The following is a 23617-nucleotide window of genomic DNA, read 5'->3' as shown; positions in this document are numbered from 1 at the left end:
GGTGCCTGAGGAGGTGGTGATGGCGAACTCAGTCGAGGGGTTCAAGAGAGGCCTGGATGTCTTCCTGGAGCAGAACAATATTGTATCATACAATTATTAGGTTCTGTAGAAGGACGTAGATCTGGGGATTTATTATGATGGAATATAGGCTGAACTGGATGGACAAATGTCTTTTTTCGGCCTTACTAACTATGTTACTATGTTACTATGTTACTATGTCTTGGCAGCTTTCCACCAGTCTGTCACACTGCTCCTGGAGCAATAATGTAAGCAGTTCTTCTTTGTTTGATGGCTTGTGACTATCCATCATCCTCTTGATTACATTCCAGAGGTTTTCAATGGGGTTCAGGTCTGGAGATTGGGCTGCCCATGACAGGAATTTGATGTAGTGGTCTCTTAATTTTTGGCAGAGCTGTATATGAGGAGACAGTACAAAGACCTTTCTGATGATCTTTTTACTTTCAGACCTGAGACAGGGACAAGGGGGCATCCTCTACTTCTGGAGGAAGGAAGGTTTAAGCAAAATAACAGACGCGGATTCTTTACTGTAAGAGCAGTGAGACTATGGAACTCTCTGCCGTATGATGTTGTAATGAGTGATTAACTACTAAAATTTAAGACGGGATTGGATGCCTTTCTTGAAAAGTATAATGTTACAGGTTATATATTTTTTTCCCGAATGTTGAGCTTAGTGTTTGCCGCATGTTTTTTTTTTGCCTTCCTCTGGATCAACATGTGAGGCTATGGGTTGAAATAGATGGACTTATATGGATTGTACACGGCACTCATAAAGTCATTCGAATAGGTGCTCAAGTAGGGTATCCATCCCAATATCAATATAAGTAAAAAAACTCGGCACTCAAAACGTTGAAAAATATGTTCCAATTTATTTTGCATACAGCGATCAATTAAAGGTTTTCGGTCTGGGTATAGACCTTCATCAGAAACTGTATGCTGCTTGTTTAGAGAACCACGTGTCCTAGCACAGGGAAAGTTACTAGTGCCGTGGGTCTGATAAACAGACCTGGTAAATGTAGTCTGGTGTAGCGGTTAAGGTTAATAGGATAACCCATTATATATTCTGATTTCCGCTTGATGAATAAATCATGTGTCCTGGCTCAGGGAATATGGCAAGCTGCATCACCTGTGACAAGCATACTCAATGTCGTGCATCAATGACCTGTTCGATCAGTTAGCTGGGACCAAGTACTTGACCATCATTGATCTGAGTCGGGGTTATTGGCAAATTCCCCTGACCCACATGGCACCTGGAAGGTTCACCTAGAGCATCTTGACCATTAATCTGGAAAAGTGACAGCTAGGTACGAGTGAGGTCTCCTACCTGGACACTGGGTAGCCGGGGGGGGGGCTCTAAAGCTGGAGCCCAGAAAGATGGATGTCATCACATCCTGGCCCCCAACCCTAGGACTAAGAAACAGGTGATATCCTTCCTAGGCACCGCCAGGTACTATAGGAGGTTCCTCCCCCACTACAGTAGCCTAGTGAAGCCATTGACAGAACTCACAAAGAAGATCCCCTCTGCAGTGGATTGGACAACTGTGAGACGGCCTTTTGGGTGCTGAAAACTGTCATTTTCAGCTTCCCGGCACTACAAGCAGACGACTTTACATGGCAGTTTGCAGTACAGACTGACGCCCATGACTTTGGCCTCGGTGCTGTGTTTAGCCAGGTCAACTCTAGGGGCCATGAACACCCCGTTTTGTACCTGAGCTGGAAGCTTTTGCCGAGGGAGGTGGCCAATTTCATAGTGGAAAAGGAATGCCTTGCAATTGTGTGGGTCATGCAGCGTCTGCATTTATACTTGTACGGTCGCCAATTCACTGTGGGAACGGACCACAACCCCCTCAGCTGGTTACACAGGTTGCTACTCTGGAATCTTGCGCTCCTGCAGTAATAATTTGCAATTCACCACAAGAAGGGTGGTGATCACTGTAATACAGACAGATTATTCTGACTAGGGGAGGTTTCAGACGGACGTGCGGGGGAATACCGGAAAATGCTGACCCCTAGCGCCCTCTGAAGGAGATATGAATAGTGATGAGCAAGTATACTCGTTGCTCTGGTGGTCTCCGAGTATTTTGGCATGCTCAGAGATTTAGTTTTCATCGCCTCAGCTGCATGATTTGCACCTGCTAGACCAGCTGAATATATGTGGGAATTCCCTAACAAACAGGCAACTCCCACATGTATTCAGGCTGTCTATTAGTCACAAATCATGTAGCTGTGGTGACGAAAACTAAATCTCCAAGCATGTCAAAATACTCGTAGGACACCCGAGAATGCTCATCACTAGTTACGAATCATCTTAAGTTTTGGAGTCTTTAGCTGCTAAAGTCTATGGGAGGGGCTTTAGTTCAGCCCAGAAGGTAGGAGGGGAGTGACCCAAAGGGAATAAAGGCTATGTAAGGCAATGTGGTACCTCTCACTATCATGCATGTGGTCCACCTAGAAAGGGTTGAGTTATATCCTATGAAGGCCCTAGAAACCAGATGGCAGCCCATGCCCCCTGAAGTCCAACGCACACATGGTCAAACATCAACCCAGTAATTGACATGATCCATCTGCTTATTTCTTTTGCCCTAACCCTATATGTATTTGCATATCTGACCAATGTATTTGTATAACCATCATGTATATAGTGTATTGTTCTAGCGTACCCTTAAGGTGATTAAAAAAATAATTTGAACTTGGGCTGCTCATTTATCTGGATCCACAAATCCACACGTCCATATTCTCGGTTTATCTTTAGATGCTACCTGGGATGGTTTCTGGCCAGATTAAATCCCGTTAAGTGACAGGGCTTATATCTAACGAGGAACTGATGGTAGTCCTACTGGGCTGGCAGTACTCTGTTTTACTGGTGCTAGTGAATGAGGTCTCTCAGCCTGTCAGGGTTGTGAGTGAGTGTGGTGCAACATCAGTGACTGTGTGGGCCAGATCCTCTCTCTCCCCGTGCTTTACAGGGCAGTGTGGAGAGGGAGTGTCTGTGTAAAACTGTAACAAGCTGACCTTATATGTCCCAGGGGGTGCAGAACATCACGTTGGTGAAAGTGGGGAGACAATTATTTACCATATGATTCGTTATGCAGATTCTAGTTATGTCACTGCATTGCTTCTGCTTTGCTCCTAAATATCTAAGTTTAAATTTGTATTATTTTGTCAGTATTTTGTAAATCTACATTTGGCTTTCAACATTACCTGAATCCTTCTGGGCATGCTCCCGATCAGATTAAAGCAAGTCTTGATCAAAATCTGCTCCCAGGTCTCTTCTACACGTTCCCAAAAGTTGGTGCATACAGGTCGACTGACTTGGTATGTTTCGTTTCAACTCTACCCACCAGTGTTCCATTGGGTTGAGGTCTGGGGACTGTGGAGGCTAATCTAACCCCTCTACTTCATTGTTATTCAACTATTTCTCCTCCAATCTTGCAGTATTCTTTGTGTCATTGTCCTGCAGGAGCACTGTCGCCCTTTTCATACTCATATTACTCAGGTGTACGAAATAACTAATCTTGTAATATAACTTAGCATTGAGAACACCATTAATCATGGTCATGTACCCAATGCCTTTTACTGTGATACAACCCATATCATCAGACTTCGTCCAACAAACTTGACAGTTCCTTCAATTTCTCTATCGATTAGCCCCTTTTTCCCTTGATTCCTTCAAACCAATTTGCACTCATCACAGACTAGTCTATTTACTTTTGTCTCATTGCTTCAAATCATCTGTTTCCAATCTTCTACTCTCAACTTTTTGTGCTTTTTTTGCAAACTCGAGCCTGTGCTTCTTATAACAATATTGAAGCAGAGGCTTTTTCACCTTTTTTCGGGCAACCGTTCCAGACTTGTGTAATGTACATTGCTTGATGCTTGCATAGATGTCTGTGATCTTACTCTTACGACGCGTAAGAGCCTCCTCGACTGCCATACCACCTCTTGGCTTTTGACTGAATGGATGGACTTCATTTCGTATTCTTCCAACTGTCATTGCACTAAAATGATGCACTATGGAAATTTTAATGGCCGAGAGATCGCTATCAATGAGCTGGATGATGCTGTTTCTCTTTTCTTGGGGAATCTTTTTTATGTCTGCTCCTCAATTCAAAGCAGTGACCCTTTGCTTGGAAATCATCCTAATAACAGAAACAGATGACCACCAGGCGATATTTACCCATGATTGATATTTTTGTAAAGAACATATTTTGGATGTTCTCCACACAAAACTCACAAAAATTAACATAAATTTTTGGCCGAGATAAAATAAATATATCTCTCCCAATATTTTTGCCCAAATCTCTGGGACAGCCTAGGATACTCCCCAATATATATAAAACAAAAAAACGGAGTATATAGATCCCAATACACATATTTAAAAATATATGTTTTTTATTAATCAACAATATTCTGAAAACATTACATCAGTAAATACATATATAGCACAGGATAAAGTGAGGAGGAAACAGATGGTAGCGGCGAAACAGAAAGAAAAGTATATATCACATCCCTGGGGCTGCTAGTACAAGATCACTAGTATAAGGATTTCATGTGACAAATGCCACAATCTCCCACAGTTAAATTATTTGTTAAAGTGCCACAGTGCAAAGATATTACCATTCATAAGTACCAAGCAGCTTACATAGAATCAAGAGTTTAAAAACATAGAGGAGAGTCACATGAGGAGAGGATATACTCTAATAACCACTAGGGTTATATCCATAAAAATATTAACCCCTTCATGACCCAGCCTATTTTGACCTTAAAGACCTTGCCATTTTTTGCAATTCTGACCAGTGTCCCTTTATGAGGTAATAACTCGGGAACGCTTCAACGGATCCTAGCGATTCTGAGATTGTTTTCTCGTGACATATTGGGCTTCATGTTAGTGGTAAATTTAGGTCGATAATTTTTGCGTTTATGTGTGAAAAAATTGGAAATTTGGTGAAAATTTTGAAAATTTCGCAATTTTCAAATTTTGAATTTTTATTCTGTTAAACCAGAGAGATATGTGACACAAAATAGTTAATAAATAACATTTCCCACATGTCTACTTTACATCAGCACAATTTTGGAAACAATTTTTTTTTTTGCTAGGAAGTTATAAGGGTTAAAATTTGACCAGCGATTTCTCATTTTTACAACGAAATTTACAAAACCATTTTTTTTAGGGACCACCTCACATTTGAACTCAGTTTGAGGGGTCTATATGGCTGAAAATACCCAAAAGTGACACCATTCTAAAAACTGCACCCCTCAAGGTACTCAAAACCACATGCAAGAAGTTTATTAACCCTTCAGGTGCTTCACAGCAGCAGAAGCAACATGGAAGGAAAAAATGAACATTTAACTTTTTAGTCACAAAAATGATCTTTCAGCAACAATTTTTTTATTTTCCCAATGGTAAAAGGAGAAACTGAACCACGAAAGTTGTTGTCCAATTTGTCCTGAGTACGCTGATACCTCATATGTGGGGGTAAACCACTGTTTGGGCGCACGGCAGGGCTTGAAAGGGAAGGAGCGCCATTTGACTTTTTGAATGAAAAATTGGCTGCACTCTTTAGCGGACACCATGTCACATTTGGAGAGCCCCCGTGTGCCTAAAAATTTGAGCTCCCCCACAAGTGACCCCATTTTGGAAACTAGACGCCCCAAGGAACTTATCTAGATGCATAGTGAGCACTTTGAACCCCCAGGTGCTTCACAAATTGATCCATAAAAATGAAAAAGTACTTTTTTTTCACAAAAAAATTATTTTAGCCTCAATTTTTTCATTTTCACATGGGCAACAGGATAAAATGGATCCTAAAATTTGTTGGGCAATTTCTCCTGAGTACACCGATACCTCATATGTGGGGGTAAACCACTGTTTGGGCACATGCTAAGGCTCGGAAGGGAAGGAGCGCCATTTGACTTTTTGAATGAAAAATTATCTCCATCGTTAGCGGACACCATGTCACGTTTGGAGAGCCGCCGTGTGCCTAAACATTGGAGCTCCCCCACAAGTGACCCCATTTTGGAAACTAGACCACCCAAGGAACTTATCTAGATGCATATTGAGCACTTTGAACCCCCAGGTGCTTCACAAATTGATCCATAAAAATGAAAAAGTACTTTTTTTTCACAAAAATTTTATTTTAGCCTCAATTTTTTTCATTTTCACATGGGCATCAGGGTAAAATGGATGCTAAAATTTGTTGGGCAATATCTCCTGAGTACACCGATACCTCACATGTAGGCGTAAACCACTGTTTAGGCGCACGGCAAGGCTCGGAAGGGAAGGAGCGCCATTTGACTTTTTGAATGAAAAAATAGCTCCAATCGTTAGCGGACACCATGTCACGTTTGGAGAGCCGCCGTGTGCCTAAACATTGGAGCTCCCCCACAAGTGACCCCATTTTGGAAACTAGACCACCCAAGGAACTTATCTAGATGCATATTGAGCACTTTGAACCCCCAGGTGCTTCACAAATTGATCCATAAAAATGAAAAAGTACTTTTTTTTCACAAAAATTTTATTTTAGCCTCAATTTTTTTCATTTTCACATGGGCATCAGGGTAAAATGGATGCTAAAATTTGTTGGGCAATATCTCCTGAGTACACCGATACCTCACATGTAGGCGTAAACCACTGTTTAGGCGCACGGCAAGGCTCGGAAGGGAAGGAGCGCCATTTGACTTTTTGAATGAAAAAATAGCTCCAATCGTTAGCGGACACCATGTCACGTTTGGAGAGCCGCCGTGTGCCTAAACATTGGAGCTCCCCCACAAGTGACCCCATTTTGGAAACTAGACCACCCAAGGAACTTATCTAGATGCATATTGAGCACTTTGAACCCCCAGGTGCTTCACAAATTGATCCATAAAAATGAAAAAGTACTTTTTTTTCACAAAAATTTTATTTTAGCCTCAATTTTTTTCATTTTCACATGGGCATCAGGATAAAATGGATGCTAACATTTGTTGGGCAATATCTCCTGAGTACACCGATACCTCACATGTAGGCGTAAACCACTGTTTAGGCGCACGGCAAGGCTCGGAAGGGAAGGAGCACCATTTGACTTTTTGAATGAAAAAATAGCTCCAATCTTTAGCGGACACCATGTCACGTTTGGAGAGCCGCCGTGTGCCTAAACATTGGAGCTCCCCCACATATGACCCCATTTTGGAAACTAGACTACCCAAGGAACTTATCTAGATGCATATTGAGCACTTTGAACCCCCAGGTGCTTCACAAATTGATCCATAAAAATGAAAAAGTACTTTTTTTTCACAAAAATTTTATTTTAGCCTCAATTTTTTTCATTTTCACATGGGCATCAGGGTAAAATGGATGCTAAAATTTGTTGGGCAATATCTCCTGAGTACACCGATACCTCACATGTAGGCGTAAACCACTGTTTAGGCGCACGGCAAGGCTCAGAAGGGAAGGAGCGCCATTTGACTTTTTGAATGAAAAAATAGCTCCAATCTTTAGCGGACACCATGTCACGTTTGGAGAGCCGCCGTGTGCCTAAACATTGGAGCTCCCCCACATATGACCCCATTTTGGAAACTAGACCACCCAAGGAACTTATCTAGATGCATATTGAGCACTTTGAACCCCCAGGTGCTTCACAAATTGATCCATAAAAATGAAAAAGTACTTTTTTTTCACAAAAATTTTATTTTAGCCTCAATTTTTTTCATTTTCACATGGGCATCAGGATAAAATGGATGCTAAAATTTGTTGGGCAATATCTCCTGAGTACACCGATACCTCACATGTAGGCGTAAACCACTGTTTAGGCGCACGGCAAGGCTCGGAAGGGAAGGAGCGCCATTTCACTTTTTGAATGAAAAATTAGCTCCAATCGTTAGCGGACACTATGTTGTGTATGGAAGGTATGTAGTGTATGTCAGGTTGGTGTGTGTGTGGTGTAGTATTCACCACACACACACACACACACCTGACGTACACTATACCACACCACACCAAACTGACGTACACTACGCCATACACACCCTGACACTACGTCAGGTTGGGTTGTGTAGTGTTAGGTTGGGGTGTGGTGTAGTGTACGTCAGGTAGGTGTGTGTGGTGTAGTGTACACCACACACACACACACACCAACCTGACGTACACTATACCACACCACACACCAACCTGATGTACACTACGCCACACACACCAATCTGACACACTACGTCAGGTTGGTGTGTGTGGTGTAGTGTATGTCAGGTTGGGGTGTGGTGTAGTGTACGTCAGGTAGGTGTGTGTGGTGTACTGTACACCACACACACACACCAACCTGACGTACACTATACCACACCACACACCAACCTGATGTACACTACGCCACACACACCAATCTGACACACTACGTCAGGTTGGTGTGTGTGGTGTAGTGTATGTCAGGTTGGGGTGTGGTGTAGTGTACGTCAGGTAGGTGTATGTGGTGTACTGTACACCACACACACACACCAACCTGACGTACACTATACCACACCACACACCAACCTGATGTACACTACGCCACACACACCAATCTGACACACTACGTCAGGTTGGTGTGTGTGGTGTAGTGTATGTCAGGTTGGGGTGTGGTGTAGTGTACGTCAGGTAGGTGTGTGTGGTGTACTGTACACCACACACACACACCAACCTGACGTACACTATACCACACCACACACCAACCTGATGTACACTACGCCACACACACCAATCTGACACACTACGTCAGGTTCGTGTGTGTGGTGTAGTGTATGTCAGGTTGGGGTGTGGTGTAGTGTACGTCAGGTAGGTGTGTGTGGTGTACTGTACACCACACACACACACCAACCTGACGTACACTATACCACACCACACACCAACCTGATGTACACTACGCCACACACACCAATCTGACACACTACGTCAGGTTGGTGTGTGTGGTGGAGTGTATGTCAGGTTGGGGTGTGGTGTAGTGTACGTCAGGTTAGTGTGTGTGTGTGGTGTTGTGTATATCAGCCTGGTGTGGGTGAGTTCTGTAGTGGAATATCAGGATGTGGCTAGTCCACGGACGTGTGATGAATTCTGAAGCATTCATTCAAACACAGTGCAGGTTTGTCGGGACACGTTTCACATTGGAAACGAGTTTCCCTTCTTATCCCCCTTTTATAGCACACCCGGCACCTTTTTTTTGCTCTCCCCTCACAGGGAAAATGTTGCACCGGTACCATACGGGAGACTTGAGTTCCAGCAGTGCTGGGGCCCGCTCCTTCCTCGTCTCCAAACATCAGGGCCTTTATCACCGCCTCCTGGAACTGAAGGAAGGTGTTGTTGGTCTGGCCTGCACATCGTGATAGCACGTATGCGTTATACAGTGCCATTTGTACGATGTGCACAGCCAGTTTTTTATACCACACCTTCGTTTTCCGCATGGCACTATAGGGCTGGAGGACTTGATCAGAAAGATCAACTCCCCCCATGTGTTTGTTGTACCCCAGGGCACAGTCCGGTTTGTGGACCTGTGCTGGGGTACCTCGAACAGTGCTGGCCGTGGTGCCGGGACCATGGATTGTTGTCAAGAAAAAGACGTCCCTTTTGTCTTTGAACTTGACCGCAAGCATGTTGCCACTACATTGGGCCCGGCTCTCACCCTTTGGGAGAACCTGCTCAATTAGTGACAAAGGGAGACCCCTCTTGTTTCTGCGCACAGTACCGCAAGCAACGGTAGCTCTGGCAGAGAGGGACTGAAAGAGTGGGATGCTTGTATAAAAGTTATCAACGTACAGATGGTAACCTTTATCAAGCAGTGGGTGAACCAAATCCCACACTATTTTCCCACTCACCCCCAGAGCAGGTGGACAATCTGGGGGCTGGATACTGCTGTCCTTTCCTTGATAAACTCTAAAGCTGAGAGTGTACCCTGAGGTACTCTCACAGATCTTGTAGAGTTTTATCCCGTACCTCGCCCTTTTGCTTGGCAGGTACTGACGGAACTGAAGCCTCCCTTTGAAGTGGATGAGGGATTCATCCACACAAATTTCCCTTTGGGGAATGTACACTTCAGCAAACTTGTTGCTGAAGTGTTCGATGACCGGCCGAATTTTGAACAATCTATCAAAATTCGGGTCATCGCGAGGAAGGATGTCCGTATTGTCCCTAAAGTGGAGAAATTTATGAATCGCCTCAAAACGTTTGCGATTCATAACCATGCCAAATACTGGAGTTTGATATAAAATATCAGTACTCCAGTATTGGCGAAGTTCTGGTTTCTTCACAATTCCCATGTGAAGGACCAGTCCCCAATATTTCATTATTTCTACGGAGTCAACGGGCTTCCAAGTAGTAAATGATGAAACTGGGTTTTGGGCAAAAAATTGCAGGGCGTACAAATTTGTTTGCTCCACCATGAGACTGACGATTGACTCCGAGAAAAAGACTTTGAAAAAGTCTATCTCCCGGAGGTTGGCAGTCTCAAATTGGATTCCTGATTGGGGAATGAAATCAGGAATCCGTGGAGCAAAGTTTTCAGGGACGGGGGTCCAGACGGGGGCACTAGTGCTAGGTTGGGCGTCACTAGCACTAGGTTGGGGGTCACTTACACTTGGCTCCGACTCTCCTCCCCTGGGCTCCGGCTCCCCTCCCCTGGGCTCCGGACGATTTCTCGGCCTGCGACATCTTGGGGGTGGCGAGTCGGTGTCACTAGGGGAGGAAGAGTGGGAGGAATACAGAAAAGTGGGGTCCTCTCCCTCACTATCAGCTTCGGAGGCAAGAAAGGAATATGCCTCCTCAACTGAGTACAGCCTTTGTGACTGGGATGACTGGGATGAGCGGGACATTGTGTGTGTGGTGCGTGTGCGTGTGTAAAAAAAAATCTAAACTTTATTATAGTGTTGCGTGTGCGTGTGTATGTGCGAGTGTTTGGTGCAACTCTTCTGCAGGAGGAGGCTATCAGGTGCGGGGAGCTGTCAGACGCGTGTGGGGGCTGTCAGGCGCGTGGGGGCTGTCAGGCGCGGGGGGCTGTCAGGCGCGGGGGGCTGTCAGGCGCGGGGGGACAGGAGGGGGCTGAGGAGATGCAGCGTCAGATGGAGATGAAGCTGGCAGCAGCAGGTGATCAGGGGGGCAGGGGGTGATCAGGGGGGCAGGGGGTGATCAGTGGGTGATCAGGGGGGCCAGGGGGTGATTAGCGGTGATCACTGAAGAGGGTGATCACCAGGGCAGGAGGGGCTGACAGACACAGGGGCGGTAGCAGAGAAGAAAACGCAGCAGCAGCAGCAGGTGATAAAGGGGGGCAGAGGGGTGATCAGGTGGACGGGGGGGGGCAGGGGGTGATCAGGGGGGGCAGGGGGTGATTAGCGGTGATCACTGAAGAGGGTGATCACCAGGGGAGGGGCTGACAGACGCAAACGCGGTAGGAGAGAAGAAAACACAGCAGCAGCAGCGGGTGATGAAGGGGGGCAGAGGGGTGATCAGGTGGACAGTGGGGGGGCAGGGGGTGATCAGGGGGGGTAGGGGGTGATCAGGGGGGGGCAGGGGGTGATTAGCTGAAGATCACTGAAGAGGGTGATCACCAGGGGAGGAGGGGCTGACAGACGCAGGGGGCAGTAGGAGAGAAAACACAGCAGCAGCAGCAGGTGATAAAGGGGGGCAGGGGGTGATCAGGTGGACAGGGGGGGGGGCAGGGGGTGATCGGGGGGGTAGGGGGTGATCAGGGGGGGGGCAGGGGGTGATTAGTGGTGATCACTGAGGAGGGTGATCACCAGGGGAGGAGGGGCTAACAGATGCAGGGGGCGATAGGAGAAAAGAAAGTAGAGCAGCAGCAGGTGATAAAGGGGGGCAGGGGGTGATCAGGTGGACAGGGGGGGGGCAGGGGGTGATCGGGGGGTAGGGGGTGATCGGGGGGGGGCAGGGGGTGATTAGTGGTGATCACTGAGGAGGATGATCACCAGGGGAGGAGGGGCTAACAGATGCAGGGGGCGATAGGAGAAAAGAAAATAGAGCAGGAGCTGGTGATAAAGGGGGGCTGGGGGATGATCGGGGGGGGCAGGGGGGAGGGAGCGGAGGTTGGGGGGAGTGGAGGACAGGAGAGGGGAGGTACCTGTCCTCAGCAGCAGCGGTGGTACTGGCGGTAGCAGTGGGGGAGGCGGCGGTGGCAGTGGGGGATACGGCGGCGGCGCTCTGAAGATGTGTGCGGCGGCTGCGGCGGCGATCGCGGAGTCTGGGGGGGCAGGTGAGCAGTCGGGCACCTCGCTCCTCAGCTTCCACGGATGGGATGAAGCTGAGGAGCGAGGCAGACGCTGTTTTTCTCCGCCCCTCCAGCTCTGATTGGAGTGCTAACGTCACATGGACGCTAGCTCCAATCAGAGCTGGAGGGGGTTAAAAAAAGGTCAGCAGCGGAGATCGTAGACCCGGGGGGGCAAAGCCACCCCCCCTGGGGTGAAGTACAGGTCCCCCTGCACCTGCGGGTACGGTGACATTTGAATGACCCCGGTCACCGGACCCGCAGGGAAGCATTCCCGCCATGACGCCACATAGGCGTCATGGGTCGGAATGGCACCGACTTTCATGACGCCTACGTGGCGTCATGGGTCGGGAAGGGGTTAATATAAAATCAAAGCACTCAAAGGAGGGCGAAGGAGCGGCGGAACACAAAGGCCTGTACCCAAGTTGGGGGAATGTCTCATAGGAAAGGAACAAAACTAAGTTGTTCGTTCAATCCTTTGGGGGACATAGTATCAAGGGTGACAATCCACCTGCATTCGCATTGTGCAAGTAGTTGTTTAAGGTTGCCACCCCTGATGCCCCCATGAATCCTATCAATCCCCCTTACCTTCAAACCACCGGGATCGGACCCATGATGTGTACGGAAGTGCCTCGGCAGAGTTTTTAATGTCGATATATCCCTTGTCTCTCTTGCAGCCACAATGTCACAGACATGCTCGCGCGTCCTAACTTTCAATTCCCTAGACGTGAGACCTACATAAATCAGGGAGCAGGGACATGTAGCATAATACACTACATAGGTGGTATTACAAGAAATATATTCACGGATTTTATATTCCCTGCTCCCATCAGATGACTTAAATGTCCCACATCTAAGGATATTAGGACACGCGACACATGACCCGCAGGGGAAGCACCCGAGTCTGGCATTTATCTTAGCCAAAAAGGTATCATGTTTTGCCACGTAATGGCTTTTTACAAGACTATCTTTAAGGTTCCTTCCCCTGCGTTGTACCATACATGGGGCTGGAGACAAGTGTTTAGCCAGGACACTATCCGTTAATAAAACTGGCCAATGTTTGGTTAAAACATCACGGATCCGATCCCAGCGGCAGTTGGCCGTGGAGATAAAACGTATCTCAGAGTCCCTCGATTTCATGGTCTTCCTGGATTATAATAATAAATCCTCTCTCCTAGTTTGTTTCGCCCGTTTATAGCCTGCCTTAATGCACCGACGACTGTACCCCCTGGCCTTAAACCTATCTGAGAGTATTGTGGACTGTCCCTCGAAACAGGCCTCCGTGGAGCAGACACGCCTGTTCCTCAAGAACTGGCCAACTGGGATGGCTTTAATTACAGAGTAGTTGTGTGCCGAGGAGGCATGGAGTATAGAATTAACAGCCGTCTCCTTTCGATAGAGATCCGTCTCAATGGAGCCATCCTCGGCAACACAAAGAGTAATGTCCAAAAAATTAATCCGGGTTTTGTTCCAAAGATATGTGAATATTAAATTAAAACAATTTTGGTTAAGGTCCTGCATAAGTTTGGTTAGGCTGGTCTCGTCACCGTTCCAGATCATGAGCACATCGTCGATGTACCGAAACCAGCCCACCACCTGGTCCGCGGCATGTGCCCCATCACCCTGGAAGATGGTTCTTTCCCAGTACCCCAAAAATAAATTTGCATAAGACGGGGCACATGCCGCGCCCATGGCAGTCCCTTGTATCTGCAAAAAAAAATTATCCTTAAAAACAAAAAAATTGTGCGTCAAAATAAATTCTAAAAGTTCTAAAATAAATTCCAAAAAGTGTCCATCCCAGTTGGCTGTCTCTAGGAAGAAGCATGTCGCTCTAAGTCCATCACTATGTCGGATTGATGTATAAAGTGATTCTATGTCGATGGTAACCAGGAGCATGCCCGCCTCGAGGGACAGGCCATCAACCCTTGTCACCACGTCAGTGGTGTCTCTGACATAGGAGGGGAGTGTCTCCACAAATGGTTTCAGATAATGATCAATGAATTTACATACATTGTCACACAACCCCCCTATGCCAGAGACAATTGGTCTGCCAGGGGGATTAAAAGCGTCTTTATGCACTTTCGGCAATAGATAGAAAGTGGCTATCTTCGGGAATTTTGGTAGAAGGCCATCCAGGACTTTCTTAGGGACAATCCCTGATTCACTAGCATGAGACAAGATCAGCTCCAAATCCCTAGTAAAGGGCCGTATGGGGTTCTGAGACAATACCTGGTAAGTAGTTTTATTTTTCAATTGGCGAAAAGCCTCTTTCTCATATTTGTCGGTTGGCCAGATGACCACGTTCCCTCCCTTGTCTGCGGGTTTAAAAACCACTGAGTCCAATGATTGTAATTCCCTCAGGGCCTTTCTCTGTATATTCGTAAGATTATCCTTATATCTAAATTTCGATATTTTCTTAAGATCCTCTGTAACGAGTCTGCAAAAGATCTCCACTTGTGGACAGAGAGACAAGGGGGCGAACGAGAGAGATCTAGACACAACCGACGAGGGAAAATTACCTGGAGATTCAGATTCTTATTCCCTCAACAAGTCCTCCAATGGTTCCAGGGCTTCACGCTCCACATCCGTGGATAAATCTTGATTAAACTCCCTCTGGCTATATAGCTTCTTAAATATCAGCTTACGACAGAAGAGGTGTGTGTCTTTTAAGACTGTAAAAAAGTCAAAGTTATTACATGGCACAAAATTTAAGCCCAATTTCAACAAATCCACTTGTGTTTGAGAGAGGGAGTGTGAAGATAAATTACCGTAATTACCTCCAAATCTGAGGATTTAGTTTTACGATCATATATCACTGGTGATGAAAATTTCTTTCTATTAGCATTTTGTCCCTTTGTGGCTCTGCCCGGTTGTATCTTTCTAACTGTCTGCTTATTCCTCAATTGGTCAGATGCCACACTTGATTCATCAATGGAGGTTAATGATGAGATGGAGCCAGATCGGGATTGAAGTGGAGGACGTACCCTTTTATTGTTATTTCTCCACCGGTACACTTTATTATCCTGATAATCAGAATTATCCCTTTGTAGTTTTTTAGTTTTTACTGCACCTATCTCATTTTCCCACTTAGAAAAATCTTTGTCTAAATCTCCATTCAATTTTTCTAGGGCTTCTGGTATCAGGTCGTCCTTAATTAGAGACTGAAGGTTATCAATATCTTTTTCAATCTCCCCTAATTTTGTCTCATCCAATCCCATCAATAATTCAATAAAACCCCTAGAACATTTGGTAGCCAGATCCTCCCATTTCCCTTTAAAAACCTCATCGTCCACTGTAAATGAGGGGAATATCTGGACCCGCAAACCCCTAGGGATTAGGTTACAAGCCAAATATTGTCCTAAAGAGGCCCTGTTCCACCACAACTTCGTCCTCCGATACAAGAGCGACTTCAATCTAGCAATCCTCTCCTCAGAGTCTCCTCTGTCAGAAGTTAAAATGCCATCGGTATCCTCCTTAAACACCTCCTGTAGCCGGGATAACCACGTTTGGTCCCGGGTACGAAAATCCATTTTGGAGCTAGATGCTGCGAACAACACAGGAAAATTAGACTCCACACAAAACTCACAAAAATTAACATAAATTTTTGGCCGAGAGAAAATAAATATATCTCTCCCAATATTTTTGCCCAAATCTCTGGGACAGCCTAGGATACTCCCCAATATATATAAAACAAAAAAACGGAGTATATAGATCCCAATACACATATTTAAAAATATACGTTTTTTATTAATCAACAATATTCTGAAAACATTACATCAGTAAATACATATATAGCACAGGATAAAGTGAGGAGGAAACAGATGGTAGCGGCGAAACAGAAAGAAAAGTATATATCACATCCCTGGGGCTGCTAGTACAAGATCACTAGTATAAGGATTTCATGTGACAAATACCACAATCTACCACAGTTAAATTATTAGTTAAAGTGCCACAGTGCAAAGATATTACCATTCATAAGTACCAAGCTGCTTATATCAGAGAGATATGTCACGAAAAATAGTTAATAAATAACATTTCCCACATGTCTACTTTACATCAGCACAATTTTGGAAACAACATTTTTTTTTTGTTAGGGAGTTATAAGGGTTAAAAGTTGACCAGCAATTTCTCATTTTTACAACACCATTTTTTTTGGGGACCACATCACATTTGAAGTCATTTTGAGGGGTCTATATGATAGAAAATAACGAAGTGTGACACCATTCTAAAAACTACACCCCTCAAGGTGCTCAAAACCACATTCAAGAAGTTTATTAACACTTCATGTGCTTCACAGGAACTGAAACAATGTGGAAGGAAAAAATGAACATTTAACTTAATTCAGAACCATTTTTTTTATTTTCACATGTGTAAAAACAGAAATGTAACCATAAATTTTGTTATGCAATTTCTCCTGAATATGCCAATACCCAATATGTGAGGGTAAACCACTGTTAGGGCGCACCGCGGAGCTTGGAAGTGAAGGAGCGCCGTTTGACTTTTTCAATGCAGAATTGGCTGGAATTGAGATCGGACGCCATGTCGCGTTTGGAGAGCCCCTGATGTACCTAAACAGTGGAAACTCCCCACAAGTGACACCATTTTGGAAACTAGACCCCTTAGGGAAAGTATCTAGATGTGTGGTGAGCACTTTGAACCCCCAAGTGCTTCACGGAAGTTTATAACGTAGAGCCGTGAAAATAAAAAATCGCTTTTGTTTACACAAAAATGATCTTTTCGACCCACAAATTCTTATTTTCACAAGGGTAACAGGAGAAATTAGACCACAAAAGTTGTTGTGCGATTTCTCCTGAATACGTCGATACCCCATATGTGAGGGTAAACCACTGTTAGGGCGCACCGCAGAGCTTGGAAGTGAAGGAGCGCCGTTTTACTTTTTCAATGTAGAATTGTCTGGAATTGAGATTGGACGCCATGTCGCGTTTGGAGAGCCCCTGATGTGCCTAAACAGTAGAAACCCCCCACAAGTGACCCCATTTTAGAAACTAGACCCCTTAAGGAACTTATCTAGATGTGTGGTGAGCACTTTGAACCCCCATGTGCTTCACAGAAGTTTATAACGTAGAGCCGTGAAAATAAAAAATCGCATTTTTTCTACAAAAATGATTTTTTTGCCCCCAAATTTTTATTTTCACAAGGGTAACAGGAGAAATTAGACCACAAAAGTTGTTGTGCGATTTCTCCTGAGTACGTTGATACCCAAAATGTGTGGGTAAACCACTGTTTGGGCGCACCGCAGAGCTTGGAAGAGAAGGAGTGCCGTTTTACTTTTTCAATGTAGAATTGTCTGGAATTGAGACGCCATGTCGCGTTTGGAGAGCCCCTGATGTGCCTAAACAGTTGAAATCCCCCACAAGTGACCCCATTTTGGAAACTAGACCCCCCATGGAACTTATCTAAATGTGTGTTGAGAACTTTGAATGCCCAAGTGCTTCACAGAAGTTTAGAATGCAGAGTCGTGAAAATAAAAAATATTTTTTTTTTTCCACAAAAAAGATTTTTAGCCCCCAAGTTTTTATTTTCACAAGGGTAACAGGAGAAATTGGACTGCAATAGTTGTTGTCCAATTTATCCCGAGTACGCTGATGCGCCATATGTGGGGGTAAACCACTGTTTGGGCGCACGGCAGAGCTCGGAAGGGAAGGAGCGCCGTTTTGGAATGCAGACTTAGATAGAATGGCCTGTGGGCGTTATGTTGCGTTTGCAGAGCCACTGATGTACCTAAACAGTAGTAACCCCCACAAGTGACCTCGTTTTGGAAACTAGACCCCCCAAGGAACTTGTATAGATGTGTGGTGAGAACTTTGAATGTCCCAGTGCTTCACAGAAGTTTAGAATGCAGAGTCGTGAAAATAAAAAATATATTTTTTTTTCCACAAAAAAGATTTTTAGCCCCCAAGTTTTTATTTTCACAAGGGTAACAAGAGAAATTGGACCCCAAAAGTTGTTGTCCAATTTGTCCCGAGTATGCTGGTACCCCATATGTGGGGGTAAACCACTGTTTGGGCGCACGGCAGAGGTCGGAAGGAAGGAGCGCCGTTTTGGAATGCAGACTTTGATAGAATGGTCTGCGGGCGTTATGTTGCGTTTGCAGAGCCCCTGATGTACCTAACCAGTAGAAACCCTCCACAAGTGACACCATTTTGGAAACTAGACCCCCCAAGGAATTTATCTAGATGTGTGGTGAGAACTTTGAATGCCCAAGTGCTTCACAGAAGTTTAGAATGCAGAGTCGTAAAAATAAAAAATATTTTTTTTTCCACAAAAAAGATTTTTTAGCCCCCAAGTTTTTATTTTCACAAGGGTAACAAGAGAAATTGGACCCCAAAAGTTGTTGTCCAATTTGTCCCGAGTATGCTGGTACCCTATATGTGGGGGTAAACCACTGTTTGGGCGCACGGCAGAGGTCGGAAAGAAGGAGTGCCGTTTTGGAATGCAGACTTTGATAGAATGGTCTGCGGGCGTTATGTGGCGTTTGCAGAGCCCCTGATGTATCTAACCAGTAGAAACCGTCCACAAGTGACCCCATTTTGGAAACTAGACCCCCCATGGAACTTATCTAGATGTGTGGTGAGAACTTTGAATGCCCAAGTGCTTCACGGAAGTTTAGAAAGCAGAGTCGTGAAAATAAAAAAAAATTTTTTTTCCACAAAAAAAGATATTGTAGCCCCCAAGTTTTTATTTTCACAAGGGTAACAGGAGAAATTGGACTGCAATAGTTGTTGTCCAATTTATCCCGAGTACGCTGATGCACCATATGTGGGGGTAAACCACTGTTTGGGCGCACGGCAGAGCTCGGAAGGGAAGGAGCGCCGTTTTGGAATGCAGACTTAGATAGAATGGCCTGTGGGCGTTATGTTGCGTTTGCAGAGCCACTGATGTACCTAAACAGTAGTAACCCCCACAAGTGACCCCGTTTTGGAAACTAGACCCCCCAAGGAACTTGTATAGATGTGTGGTGAGAACTTTGAATGCCCAAGTGCTTCACAGAAGTTTATAATGCAGAGTCATAAAAATAAAAAATATTTTTTTTTCCACAAAAAAGATTTTGTAGCCCCCAAGTTTTTATTTTCACAAGCGTAACAGGAGAAATTGGACCACTAAAGTTGTTGTCCAATTTATCCCGAGTACGCTGATGCCCCATATGTGGGGGTAACCCACTGTTTGGGCGCACGGCAGAGCTCAGAAGAGAGGGAGCTCCATTTGACTTTTTGAGCGCAAAATTGGCTGTCGTGTTTGGAGACCCCTGATGTACCTAAACAGTGGAAACCCCCCAATTCTAGCTCCAACCCTTACCCCAACACACCCCTAACCCTAATCCCAACCCGATCCATAATCCTAATCACTAACCCTAACGATAATCACAACTAGTGTTGAGCATTCCGATACTGCAAGTATCGGGTATCGGCTGATACTTGCGGTATCGGAATTCCGATACCGAGATCCGATACTTTTGTGGTATCGGGTATCGGTATCGGATCCATAGGGATGTGTAAAATAAAGAATTAAAATAAAAAATATTGATATATTCACCTCTCCGGCGGCCCCTGGACATCACGCTGGTAACCGGCAGGCTTCTTTGTTTAAAATGAGCGCCTTTAGGACCTGCGAATGACGTCGCGGCTTCTGATTGGTCGCGTGCCGCTCATGTGACCGCAACACGACCAATCAGAAGCCGCGACGTCATTCTCATTCACTAAACTCCTAATTCTAGGAATTAAGGACCTGCGAATGACGTCGTGGCTTCTGATTGGTCACGTGGCGGTCACATGAGTGGCACGCAACCAATCAGAAGCCGCGACGTCATTCGCAGGTCCTAAAGGCGCTCATTTTAAACAAAGAAGCCTGCCGGTTACCAGCGTGATGTCCAGGGGCCGCCAGAGAGGTGAATATATCAATATTTTTTATTTTAATTCTTTATTTTAACCATCCCTATGGATCCCAGGGCCTGAAGGAGAGTTTCCTCTCCTTCAGACCCTGGGAACCATCAGAATACCTTCCGATACTTGGTGTCCCATTGACTTGTATTGGTATCGGATATCGGTATCGGCGATATCCGATATTTTTCGGGTATCGGCCGATACTATCCGATACCGATACTTTCAAGTATCGGACAGTATCGCTCAACACTAATCACAACCCTTACCCCAAAACAACCCTAATGTCAACCCTAACCATAACCCTAATCAAAACCCTAAATCCAACACACCCCTAATCCTAATCTCAACCCTAACCTCAAACCTAACCCTAATCCCAATACACCCCTAATCACAACCCTAATCTTAACCCTAATCCCAAACCTAACCCTAATCCCAAGCGTAACCCTAATGCCAACCCTAATCCAAACCCTAACCCTAATCCCAACTCTAACCCTAACTTTAGCCCCAACCCTAGCCCTAACTTTAGCCCCAACCCTAACTTTAGCCCCAACCCTAACCCTAGCCCTAAGGCTACTTTCCCACTTGCGTCGTTTGGCATCCGTCGCAATCCGTCGTTTTGGACAAGAAACGGATCCTGCAAATGTACCCGCAGGATGCGTTTTTTGCCCATAGACGTATTGCCGACGGATCGTGACGGATAACCACATGTCGCGTCCGTCGTGCACTGGATCAGTGTTTTGGCAGACCGTCAGCACAAAAAAACGTTCAATGTAACGTTTTTTTGTATGTCGCATCCGCCATTTCTGACCGCGCATGCGTGGCCGTAACTCCGCCCCCTCCTCCCCAGGACATAGATTGGGCAGCGGATGCGTTGAAAAACTACATCCGCTGCCCACGTTGTGCACAATTTTCACAACGTGCGTCGGTATGTCGGGCCGATGCATTGTGACGGCCCCGTACCGACGTAAATGTGAAAGAAGCCTAACCCTAAATTTAGCGCCAACCCTAACCCTAAATTTAGCCCCAACCCTAACCCTAAATTTAGCCCTAACTCTAGCCCTAACCCTAATCCTAGCCCTAACCCTAACCCTAGCCCTAACCCTAGCCCTAACCCTAGCCCTAACCCTAACCCTAGCCCTAACCCTAACCCTAATTTTAGCCCCAACTGCTCTTCTCCTGACGGCCGGCAGATGGAGACAGATGGCGGGCGCACTGCGCATGCGCCCGCCATTTTCTTTTCCCCAGAAGATGCCAGCGGCCAGGAGGAGCAGCAGGAGGACCCAGGGACACCGGTAAGTATAATAGGGTCCCCAAATCCCCCTTTTTCTCTGTCCTCTGATGTGCGATCACATCAGAGGACAGAGAATTACACTTTGTTTTTTTTGTTTTTTTGCGGTCGCCGGTAAACAGTTAATTACCGGCGATCGCAAAACAGGGGTCGGTAAAACCGACCCCGATCATTCGCTTTGGGGTCTCGGCTACCCCCGGCAGCCGAGACCCCAAAGATTCTCCCGGGGCCGGCCGGCGGGCGCACTGCGCATGCGCCCGCCATTTTGAAGATGGCGGCGCCCACCGGGAGCCACGAGGAGCACCGGGGGAGATAGGTGAGTATCGGGGGGCGATCGGGGACCCCTTTTCTCTGTCCTCTGATGTGCGATCACATCGGAGGACAGAGAAATTAAAAAGAGATCGCTGATTTTTTTTTGCGATCGCCGGTAAACGGTTAATTACCGGCGATCGCAAATGCGGGGTCGGTACAAAAATCCCCGAATCATGTTCTCTGGGGGTCTCGGCTACCCCCGGCAGCCGAGACCCCAGAGAAAATCCGACTCTGGGGGGCGCTATTTACTTTTTCCACAGCGCCGTTAATTAACGGCGCTGTGGTTTAAGTACCCTAAGCGGCTGCCGTTAAAAGGCGTATCGGCGGTCGCTAAGGGGTTAAACTGAAAATTACCTTGAAATATAATTGCTTTCTGACTTATTAAGTGCCGAAGGTGCTTGTTCTACAGTATACTTTATTTTCCTTCAGTACACCATCATCTAATTTTGAGGGCACCACTTTTGACTGATTTGACGTGCCATCCTAATAACACACTGAGCTATTAAGGAATATGAGAACATGTTGTATTTTGTAGTAATCAGGAAGAAAAAGATTTTTCCACCACCATGAGCAAAGCAGTCACAATGCAGTAACACCACAAGAATCTGCATAATTAATGATATGCCAAATAGCTGCAAGTCACATTTTTTATATATGAGATATCCAAGATGATTGTCTATAAAATAATGGTGGTCTCACATTCAAAACTGTACTGGATGGTGAGATATGGAGCCTGAAATTCAGAAATTTAAAACATTACCCTTTTGCTAGTCAGTATATCTAATACCTTGGAAATGTTTTTTACTCTTCTGCTGATTGATAACATGTTGAAAAAGTAATCCGAAGGGTAAGAGTCTGGTCATGTATAGTGATTCAGGCTAACATCAAAGACCTCACCCTATCCTGGATCTTCTCATACCTCACCAGCCGCACATTTAGCGTTTCCTACTCCCATACTACCTCTTCATCTCACCCCCTCTCTGTTGGTGTCCCTCAAGGCTCTGTCCTAGAACCTCTTCTTTTCTCAATCTATATCCTTTCCCTGGGACAACTCATAAAGTCCTGTGGCTTCCAGTACCTTATGCCGATGACACTCAGATCTACCTCTCTGGCCCAGATGTCACCGCTCTGCTCTTCAGAATCCCAGAGTGTCTATCAGCCATATCCTCCTTCTTCTCCTCTCGCTTCCTCAAACTCAATGTGGACAAAACGGAACTAATTGTCTTTCCTCCTTCTCGCACACCTTCCCTACCTGATCTATCTATCACAATAAATGAATTCACACTTTCCCCCAACCTGGTAATCTGCTGACTCGGAGTAACCCTGGACTCTGCCATGTCCTTCAAACCGCACATCCAAGCTCTCGCCACCTCCTGTCGCCTCCAACTCAAAAACATTTCCAGAATCCGTCCTTTCCTCAACCCTCACTCTACCAAAATCCTTGTGCATACCCTAATCATCTTCCGCCTCGACTACTGCAACATCCTCCTTTGTGGCCTACTTTCTAACACTCTCGCACCTCTCCAGTCCATCCTTAATTTTGCTGCCCGATTAATTAATCTCTCTCCTCGCTAAACTCCTGCTTCCCCTCTTTGCAAATCCCTTCACTGGCTCCCATTACCTCAGCGTATCCAGTGTAAACTACTAACACTGACCTACAAAGCCATCCATAACCTTTCTCCCCAGTATATTTCCATACTAATCTCTCAATATCTTCCCTCACTTAATCTCTGGTCCTCCCAAGACCTCCTTCTCTCCTCCACGCTTATTCGCTCCTCACCCAATCGCCTCCAAGACTTCTACCGAATATCCCCCATCCTCTGGAATTCTGTGCCCCAACATGTCCAGTTATCCACCACATTTGGATCCTTCAAACGGAACCTGAAAAC

This window comes from Ranitomeya imitator, chromosome 4 (genome assembly GCF_032444005.1).
Source record: "Ranitomeya imitator isolate aRanImi1 chromosome 4, aRanImi1.pri, whole genome shotgun sequence".
In the NCBI taxonomy this organism is placed as follows: domain Eukaryota; kingdom Metazoa; phylum Chordata; class Amphibia; order Anura; family Dendrobatidae; genus Ranitomeya; species Ranitomeya imitator.
The sequence above is the reverse complement of the archived record's forward strand: the minus strand, read 5'-3'. Positions refer to the sequence as shown.